The sequence below is a fragment of the Onychomys torridus genome, chromosome 11, assembly GCF_903995425.1.
Source record: "Onychomys torridus chromosome 11, mOncTor1.1, whole genome shotgun sequence".
Taxonomy (NCBI): domain Eukaryota; kingdom Metazoa; phylum Chordata; class Mammalia; order Rodentia; family Cricetidae; genus Onychomys; species Onychomys torridus.
Window position 1 is genome coordinate 40,564,663 of NC_050453.1, and position 7,414 is coordinate 40,572,076.

The 7,414-nt window shown below is 47.0% G+C and overlaps 1 non-coding gene across 1 annotated transcript; it reads left to right on the forward strand.

The window, feature by feature from the left end:
* Positions 1–5,396: 5,396 nt before the first annotated feature.
* LOC118593625 lies at positions 5,397–5,503 on the forward strand. The gene has a single exon (XR_004946286.1). It is a non-coding gene; the product is annotated as a U6 spliceosomal RNA (small nuclear RNA).
* Positions 5,504–7,414: the final 1,911 nt, after the last annotated feature.

Here is a 7,414-nt window from a genome sequence, read left to right on the forward strand (position 1 = left end):
GGAAAAAAAAAAAAGAAAAAGAAAGAAAGCAAAGTGTGTGTCAGTATATCTAACTCTGAATTTTTCATGGGAAAAGAAAGTGAGACTCACAGAAAATGATGCTGATTGTGTATGAATTTATGTGTCCTTTTGGCACCCTCATAATTTAGAAACTATGTGGGTTAGTGGTTTTCCCTTATTTATTTATTTATTTAAACAGCAACAAGTAGAGCTATTCATGGAACAGCAATGTTGTACCAGTTCCACATCCCCTGCTAGTTCCTAGTGCATGAGTCCCTGAACCCCCGTGAGCCCCTGTCCCCTGCTGTAGACAGTAATGGGTCTGGACCTGATGGGCTGTGGATCTTGCCAGCAAGGTGCAGCACAGTGGGAATTCTGAAACCCCATGGTGTGGAAGCCACCCTAAGCTGAGCAGGCTTGTCCCCACTTTCCTCTTTGGGGCCAGATTACTCTCCTTCCTAGGGGCACAGGTGTCCTCTAGAATATAATACTATTCATCATTCAGGTGCCCTGGGATATTAAATGAATAAGACATACAATGTGTCCTGACATTACCTGTTCCATCACTCGGTCTTTCTAGTTTTATCCCTTTTCTAGCATCACTGTGCTCCGGTTTGACAATTGCATTCACATTATAAAGAACTCACCAACTTAACCTGGTGCCATACACCTGCACTTGGATGGTTCGGACGGGAACATCATGAATTTGAGAACAGCCTGAGCTACAGAGTGGGTCCTTGTCTTCAAATATAAATAAAAGTACACAGCATCCTTCTGCCCCAGGCTATCCGCCTGCGGGTGTGCAGTGGAGGACAGTGGGCTCCTGCTGCCACAAAAAGCCTATTACTTTCCGTGTGCCTGGAGCCAAAGGCAGGGTGGTAGAGAAGCCTGGCACACACACTCCAGCGGCAGCGGGGGCCTTTCAGGAGCAGGTTTTTACCCTACCTTAGCTGGGATTGATTCTGTTTTGTTCCCTCTGTGTTTACCTTTCCTCACTTGTACTCATGGCTCGCTTCATTTCTCTGTGATTTCATTGGCTGCCTCTACCGTCACTCATGCTATGGTTTCCTGCCTAACTGTCCCTCAGCTCCCCACCCCCTGCATCTGGCTAAATCCTTCGGGAGGCTCAGCTTTCCTCATGGAAATTTTTCTAACCCTTGACCACTCTTGCTATTTGTTTTTGTAGCACCTTGTGCTTCTCCTTCCTCGAACTTACAAGGACCATTACATAATGCATCTGTTCTGCTGGGCTGCCTCTCCCTCCAGGCTGAAAGCTCCTGGAAGCAGTGATTTCTTTATTTGGTCCCTTAGCAAATCTCAGGGGCCCCACAAATGGGAAAGGAGTGACTGGATGGGCAAATGAATGAGCAAATGACTCCGAGAGGTCACCGCCATCCACGCGAGGTGACTCACTCATGAGTGGCAGGTCTGTCTTTTCCAGATGGAGTTTCATCTTCCCACTTTTCTATAGGATTCCTCCAAATTTTCTTTCCTCTACAAGCTGAAAGGAATGAATTGATTTGTTGACAGAACGCTGATTCAAACTTTAGCTTAAACAGTCATAATGCGTAACACTTTCTGTGTTCTCTACCAGTGCATTCCATCTACCTATGCAATGATCAAAAGAAGCAGGAGTTGTTGATAATCAACTCACTCGAGGTTCTGTGTTGACAATCTTTTCAGGCAACAAGTCACCTTGAATACAGATCGTAGGTTCACCCCGTTGGGTTCCCCTTTGCCTCTGTGAATTCCAACTTTTCTTTTCTTCCTTTCTTTTCTCTCTTAATGGTCTTTTGAGACAGTTTCTCTTTGTAGCTTTGCTCCTTTGCTGGAACTCGATCTGTAGCCCAGGCTGGCCTCGAACTCACAGAGATCTGCCTGCCTCTGCCTCCCGAGTGCTGGGATTAAAGGCGTGCGCCACCCCCGCCGGGACAAATTCTAACTTTCATTGAACCCCAGTTAACCGGGTGAACAGATAACCGGGCAGGAACTCTTTAATACCAACTCATGCTAAACTACATCAATCTCCTTGACTTTAATGGCTTCTGCTCTTAGAGCTAGGGGGAAAAAAAGTGCAGAACTGTGGGCGCCTTCTGAGCTGTGGCCCGGCCCACTTTCCTTACTCTTCTGTTCGCGTGTGTCTTTTTAATGGAACAACGACACGGAGGCCACTTGACTGGGCAATCAGTAGTTTTCCTCTTCCAGTCCAGGCTGACTAAGAGTCAGGTGGAATAGCCACAGGCAGCTGTATAGGAAATAGTTTCCAAAATAATTTTCTGAGTTCCGCGGAGTTTGGGTAAGCCCGCAGGCAGGCTTCTTGACAATGCAGCTTTGTTCTCGTTCGTTTCCTTCTGATACCCGATAGGCGCTGTGCGATTGTGCGGAGCAGCCGCCCTTGCCCACTTCACCATCCCCCAGAGGGATACTGTCATTATGAAGAAAACAATAGCCCAGCCTCATGTGTGGAGGGTATATATTCAAGGATACAGTGTTTATTTAATTCCCCTGCTTCCATGAATAGTCTTCAAGATGAATAGCTTCAAAATTCCTGATTCTCATTTTCCCCCTAAAATAGTATATCAAAACCCTCCCACTTCAGTTTAAGGAGTGCTCATTACAGGAATTCAGATCTCTAGAGGGGGCAGGGTGTGTGTGACTGATAGGTGGGGCAAGCATCACTAGAGAAGGAGATTTGGGTGGCAGCATAGCTCCTTCCACAGAGCAGAGTTCAAATTCCCAGATCTCAGCAAAGCCCTCCCATAGCCCCAAGGAAAGAGAGCTCCGAAGTGAAGGTACAACAGTCCGTTCCAGAAGCCAGATGGGATGTCCACTGCATGATCGACGGACACCAGTGGGCAAAGGCAGCTGACGCCAGGGAGAAGTCCCATTCCTGTGGACTAGTGTCGGGGCATTTGAGGTATACTGAGCTCTCATTGGTCTATAGCTTGGGGACGCTGGCACTGGCAGACCTCAGCACCATCAGGAATGTCATTGGCAGCAGTGTTGTGAGTGGTCCTTAAGTGACTTCTTGGGCAGTGAATGTCAGTAAGAGGGGCATAGTCACAGAAGAGCCCTGGCAGAAGTCACACGGGGTCACACGGGGTCACATAAGCACAAGGAAAGGATCATTGAGGAGTCGAAGAAGTAAACAGAGGAGAGAGATCTCACAGTAGTGGAGGGAGGGTCGTAGGGCAACTGCCATGATAATGTGACTCTGTTTGAAGCCAAGTCAGCTGTGGTCCAGACAGAACACAGGTGATGAGATGTCAGAGCCAAGAAGGATCTCAGAGTTTATCTAGGCAAAAATCCCAGACGGTTCAAATACAGACAACAAGGATGAAACAGGTTAAGCTACCTGCTCTGGTTTCATGGCCAGTCAGCAATCGTGGAGGGTAGGAGTGGCTCTTCCTGGCCAAGCCTATGATACTGGGTGGATTCCTGACTTTCCATAAAATGTCAATAAGGTACTCAGGTCTTCTGCTATCTGTGGGAAGGAAGGGTCCTTCCGGATGCACATCTCTTGGAGGAAAAATACAAGATACCTTCAGTCAAATGGCACCATAATAGGGTCTGTGGAGTAGCACACCTTTGGGATGGGGCTTTGGGTGTAGAGCCCGCCTAGCACACACTGCCAGAAGGTGCAGTTTCAACTGCAAGGCCAGACAGGAAATGTGTTGTCTCAGAAGAATAGTATGGGTGCTAGGGAGACAGGCTGGTCGGTCAAGTGCCTGCTGCCCAAACGCAAGGGTCTGAGCTTGATCCCCGGCACCTGTGCAAAAAGCTGTGCATGGTGGTTCACACTGATAACCCCAGCACGGGCAGGCGGGAATAAGTGGATCTCTGAGGATTGCTGATAGCCAGCTTAGTGAGTTCTGGGTCCCATTTAAAAAACAAAAAACAAAAACAAAAACAAAAACCTCTTTTAGCTGGGTGGAGGAGGCGCACGCCTTTAATCCCAGCACTCGGGAGGCAGAGACAGGTGGATCTCTGTGAGTTCAAGGCCAGCCTGGTCTACAGAGTGAGTTCCAGGACAGGCTCCAAAGCTACAAAAACAAAAACAAAAACAAAAACAAAAACAAAAACAAAAAAACCAAAAAAACCACAACTCCCAACAAGACAGACAGTTCTTGAAGAATGTACACCTGAGGCTGACTTCTGGTTGGCACAGGCATGTGCACACATATGTACTGCACACACACATACACACACATCAATTAGTGGTTTGTTTGTTTGGGTCATACAGGAGCTGTTGTTAGTTGTTTTTGTTTTGTTTTGTTTGTTTTAATAAAAGAAAACATCTTCTCTGCCCATTCTGTTCATTTACTCTTGCCGTCAGCTGAGGAAATCTGAAGCTGTGTGGTTCTGTTGTTTAATGTTGCAGTCTGTTACCTCCAGCTTCCCCAAGGTGAAACAAACTGACCCCTTATCCACCAGCTCTTAACCAGAAGAGGGAGATAGTCTTATCAGGCCACGCTCCAGAAGAGGAGAGGAACGCAATGTCCCTCAGGCATGGTCTCATGTGAGAGCCTGCATCTTCAAAGCTGGAGCTTCCTGTGGGAGGCCACACTGACCACATGGGAAACAGACTCCTCTGGGCTACAACTCTGCAGTGAGAGTGCAGGGCTGAGAGAAAGCAAAAGCCTCCCCGCCCCCCCCCACCCCCCACCCCCCTTTCAAGGCAGAGCTCACAACCTGGTGAGAGCTCAGCCCTTCAAAGCTGTAGAAACATGCCAGAGAATGTTTGGTCTTACAGCAGATCACAAAGCATTCTGTTAGACCTCTCTTTAGTTTTGAGCTGCTAAACTTTACCCAATTTTATACTTTAAAATGTTAATAAGGGGCTGGGGGAAAGGCTTAGTGTGCAAAGTGCTTGCTGTACAAGTGTGGGTGAGGAGGGAATGCAGATCACCAGCAAACAGTGGAAAGTGGGGACAAGTGGTTGGGGAGCAGACCTCACTGGCCTGCTGGCTGAGCTGAAATGACAAGCTCCAGGGTCAATGAGAAACACTGTCTCCAAAAATAATAATAAATAAAGTGTTAGGAGGTGCTGCTGGGGAGATGGTCCAGCAGGTAAAGGGATTTGCTGCACACACCTGAATTCTATCTCAAGAAACAAGGTTTAAAAAAGCCAGATGTGGTAGTGTGCCTCGGTAATCCCAGCACTCGTAGATGGAGATGGGAGGTGGAGACTGGAGAATTGAGAGGAGGCACATGGGCCGTGGGCCAGCTAGCCTGAAGTATGTAGCTACAGCGGGCAGCAACCGATAGAGAGCCTCAACAAGGTGGCAGAGGAGAAGCTGCTGCTGAAGGTTGTCCTCTGACCCCCACATCCATGCCGCAGCACACGTGCTCCCCCAGAACATACTAATAATACATCTTAACTAAAAAAATAGGCAGTGCTCATCGTAGCAGCACATACTACTAATATGGAACAATATAGAGAATATTAACATGCCTCCTGCTCAAAGATGACACACAAATTTATAAATTGTCCCCAATGAAAAAGAAAAATGTGGAGAGCAAAGAAAAGGACCTATGGCATGGATCTTGTTACATGTAGGCACACACACACACACACACACACACACACACACACACACACACACACATACATACACACAAGAGAGAGAGAATGAGGTTTGGGCCACAGCTACATGGAAATAATGGAGTTGGAGTTGGAGGGAAGAAGAGGGAAATCTCAATCTGCAGCACGGTGAGATTTGCAGAAATCAAGGGCATTTTCAGGCTCACGGAAAAACTGAAGACCACTGTTAAACATAAAGAGAATTGATTAGCCTAGAATCTGGCAGGCAGGTTCTCTCTCTCTCTCTCTCTCTCTCTCTCTTTTGGTTTTTCGAGACAGGGTTTCTCTGTGTAGATTTTTGCCTTTCCTAGAACTCACTCTGTAGCCCAGGCTGGCCTTGAACTCACAGAGATCCACCTGGCTCTGCCTCCCGAGTGCTGGGATTAAAGGCATGTGCCACCACCGCCCAGTGGTTTTTACTCTCTTGACCTTATATACATTCATATCATTTTGGGTACATTTTCATATATTTAAAATAGCAAAATGCTTTCCCCCTTTTTTTGCAGAAGGAAAAAAAAAGGACTTCTTTGGAATGTTAATAAATATTTGCATTTTGTTTTATTGTTGTTTTGTTTTAAAACCAAATTTTCCCAGTGCCTGTTTCCCCGTGATGTCTTTTTGTTTCTCTTTATTTTTTCTTTTAATCTTCCCACCAAAATGGGATGACAACTGCCCTGCTGAGTGCCGTACCTGCAGGTACTTGTAAGGGTGCTTTACTAAGTACTCTCTCCAAACAATGCAGAAACTCCTGGACCTCTATTATGTCACCTTCTCTGTCTCCTGCAGAGCACCAGAGCCAAGGACATCACCTGGTGATTAGTAAGCAGTGAATATTTGCTAAAGGAGTGAACAATCCTGGGGCATTCCATTAATAGGGTAACCCTTCACTGAACTTTTGAGTTAGACTTACATTTTAGGAAAGCAATAGGAAATGAGCGGTGAGAATTTCTGTTTTTAAAAATGCCCCTAAAGCAACACAGCTAAGCTTCAGCCTGCAGAGTTATAACTTCTGGAAGACAGTGTAGGTACACTTAATCCCACTTGCCATACAAGAAACTAGACTGACGTAGCACAGTCACACACAAAGTCAATTGCTGATTCAGAACAAGCCCAGATATCCTCCCAAGTAGACAGCTGTCTCCCAAGAACTCAGCCAATACACTCCTGAGTGTCTTCCTTGGTTTTGTAGAGCTGAACTAGAATACCTGAGGGTGGGTGATTTATAATGAGATTTTCTTTTTGTCCCCCTCACAGTTCTAGAGAATGAAGGCCCAAGGCTCAGGCATTGACCCGGTGGCAATGGCCTTGCTGGGTTGTCCTAGGGTGGAAGGCTGAAGAGCAAAAGGAAAAGAAGAGATGAGCGAGAGTGAACACTATCGTTTTTATAGGAACTCGCCGTCTGCAGTAACAGCATTCAAGAAGGTGATGCCCTCAGGATGCAGACTACTCTCGGTAGACCTCCCCGTGCTGAGGACCACATCAACGGCACATGACTTTGGAGAAATCTATTCAAAGCATTCAAACCAAATGGGGGGACTGGGAACATCCTTCCATGCCATCCTGGCTCGCCTTTCTGCACATCCCACTGACCAATGCTGATACCTAGCCGATGGTCTAGAGAATGGAAGCCCCCGCCTCCCCGCCCACAGATGGAGTGGGAAGAGGAATGTACACAAGAGAGGATGCATACAAGGCTGGGAGGGAGGTAGCTAAAACAAGGTGTGCCAGAGAGGCAGAGCTCCTTGTAGCCCTCAGATTTGACAGGAGTGACAGGGAGCCATTAGCATGCTAATCAGCCGGTCTTGGCTTCCCTCTGTGGAATATTCACTA